The sequence below is a fragment of the Cupressus sempervirens genome, chromosome 4, assembly GCF_028749045.1.
Source record: "Cupressus sempervirens isolate cs-2001-9-10 chromosome 4, ASM2874904v1, whole genome shotgun sequence".
Lineage (NCBI taxonomy): Eukaryota > Viridiplantae > Streptophyta > Pinopsida > Cupressales > Cupressaceae > Cupressus > Cupressus sempervirens.
The window spans coordinates 199,252,100-199,255,099 of NC_143121.1; the positions used below are offsets into that span (position 1 = coordinate 199,252,100).

General features: G+C 35.7%; 1 pseudogene; it reads left to right on the forward strand.

Moving 5' to 3' along the window:
- Positions 1-454: 454 nt before the first annotated feature.
- On the forward strand, positions 455-1,121 carry LOC149560684 (exosome complex exonuclease RRP46 homolog pseudogene; annotated as a pseudogene).
- Positions 1,122-3,000: the final 1,879 nt, after the last annotated feature.

A 3,000-nucleotide genomic window follows, 5' to 3' on the forward strand; every position in this document is an offset into this window, starting at 1 on the left:
GTTGATTATTTGATGCAACTTTTTGATCTTCACTGTCCTGTACATTCTCAAATCCCTTTGGAATTCCTTCAATATCAATTGAGTCTTTTCTTGACAACCAATCGTGAATTGCATCAAAATATGGCCGCAAATGAAAATAAGGAACTGATGATCCTGTCACATAGGTATAGTGTACATATTCAAGAAAAGGCCCTCCCACATTGAAAAGAGAATCCTCAACTGGAGCCCCTAACAATGGCACTAAATCTTTTGCAAATTCAGTTTTACTGCCTCAATTTTCAGTTTGATCTGCAATATCAGAGTGGAAGGATTCTCCTCAAATGTTTTCTGATTATGCTCCTCGATATTGTCAACTCCACTATCTTTTCCATCTCCTTCGCCACTAGTGGAAGTCCCTTTATGAGTATAATTTCCACCCCCACCACCTGTATCTGTTAAAGGCTCAATGACTACCATGGACACTGAAACGCCAAGGCCAGACGGTTGGTCACCCAACGAGCTGAGAACCCTTGTTTCTTCTAGAGCTCTGCTTCACAGAGCCCACGGATCTACTCGCTGGTCCCAAGACAATACAATCATGTTGGCTGCTATCTATCACCCCAGAGGACGAGCCGTTGGAAAAATGGAGAACCCGGAGAGAGCCACGCTTGAGGTTATTTGGAAACCCAAGATCGGACAAGTAGGTTATCAATGATGATGGAGCTCTACTTTCATGTGCTGTCAATGTTGCGTGTGCTGCTCTTATGGATGTTGGGATTCCTTTAAGAAATGTTATTGCTACAGTTTGCTATGGTGTGAAAGACAATGGAGAGATCATTCTTGATCCTACTAAGTTAGAGGAGTAGAAAATTTAGGGACATGTTATTCTTATTTTTCCCTGCCATCCCCTAACTGCACTGTTGGAAGGGCCTCCCACTGTTGACAGTGAGCCTCTGGAACATGGAATCATCTCATCTGTTACACGTGGAGCAATGATGGTTGATAATTATCTTGATTGTTTGGAATGGAGCTTGTTGATCAGAACATTAAATCTGAAGAAGATTGCTTGTATCCATCTTCCCTTAAGCAGTCTGTGCAAGAATGTCCACAGTGTCGAAGAGATGGCAAACCCTTATTTTTAAACCAGTTTTTGCCCAAACACAGTACAGGAATTGTCTCGAAGAATCGATATTTTGTCTCATTGACTCACGATACATGTCAGAACAATACGAGTTCTGCTCTTGCAATTCCCAAATGGGTAATCTTTCTATTCTTCCTTTTTCTTGGGAGGGCTTAGACAGTTATTTAGAAAATAAAGATTTCAAGCTATACTGCATCAAATGGGCTTTTGTGCTTTTATTCACGTTTTACTGTGGATCGCCTGTTGCGGGTGTACAACCCTGTGAGGAAGTTTGTGAAAAAATTGCCAATGCCACCTATTTTTTTTAGCATGTCAAAACCTTTTTTTAGCATGCAAGATTCTTTTTTCCTTTTCAAGCTCTGACAAAGGCATCTTTTTCTTTTCTCATTGCCTCTTGTCAACCTATTTTTGGCATGAAATCATTCATTGTCAGACAAGTGCAATATTCTATTTTAAATCTCTCTTACTCATTACAAGCTTTATTCAAACTTTTTTTTAGAAAAGTTTTTTAACTCTTTTTAGTATATTCTTATCTGCCAGATCTGACCTCTATCATTAATTACTAAGTTTTTTTAGTTATATCTTTCTTAATGTTTTATTTCAAAAAAAGTTCTTTTTGAATCACTTTCCATCGTGAAGGCATAGTATGAGGAAAATGGGGAGATCTTTTCTTGCCCCATGACTTTATGTTCTTATTACTTTGACGTTATATTTTTGAACCAAGGTAAATATTGTGACTTTTTTATAAATTGTGACTTTCCAAACTATTAAGTATGGAAAGGTGATTATTTTCTTTAACCAATCTATTTTTGTATATTTATTTGAGTATATATGGGGGCCCACATATATGCCCAGATAAATATATAATTTATGACTATAATGATTCAGCAATTAATATATACCTTTGCAAAATGAATTAAGTACTCATGTTTACCCTCAATGTAGTTTATACCTGATATACATATTTTGCTTATTTTGATCATCCTTAGATCTCTGCATTTTGAAATTAAATTTAATTCATTTTGATTGGATTATGAGTAATCTTATACATTTGCCTTCATTTTGATATTTTGATGTGCCCATAATTTCCCCTTTATGCTTCTATAGCATCGTTCTATGCCCATGTTGGCACTTTATGGTTTTATACCATTGATATACATGATTTATATGATTTTTTTTGAGTTGCATAGGGAGCTTAATATTTTTTTCAAGGTTAACTATGTAGGTCCCCTCAGTATAACTGATACATAGTTTCCTTATCTGGCCCATGGAGTATCCCTCCATCCTATATTGGTGTGCACTCATTTTATATGGAGTTTCCCTCCATTTGGTTCTATTGGTCCCAATTTGAAAGATTAACATTTATATGGAGTTTCCCTCCATTTGATTCTATATGCTCTACTTTGAAAGGTTTATATTTATGGAGTTTCCCTCCATGTTGTTCCATTTTTGTTCCTCAATGAAGAGGATGTTATTATTGGAGTTTTCCCCTCCAAATTCAATTAATTTGATCCAATTTGAAGGCAATATGTTGTTATATCGTCATAGTCCATTCTTTTGATTATCCTAACAAATCATGATAATTCTACTTTGATCAACATGTCTCTCCTTTATGTTATTTTCATATATTAATGTGATAATTATTTGCATACATTATTGCTTAGATCATGAGTCATGCATGTTATGAAGGGACGCCCCCATTAGCTTGCAATGGGATGATTCATTAAGTGGACTGTCTATATCCAAATGATTGATGCAAGATTGATGCAAGTATCATTAGTTGGCCTTGTCTTTGGTCATTTGTGCATTAGTATAATATACTTTTCATGAGAGCATTGATCAATTTTTTTACTCAATTTGTCCTTGTTGACAATTTTTTG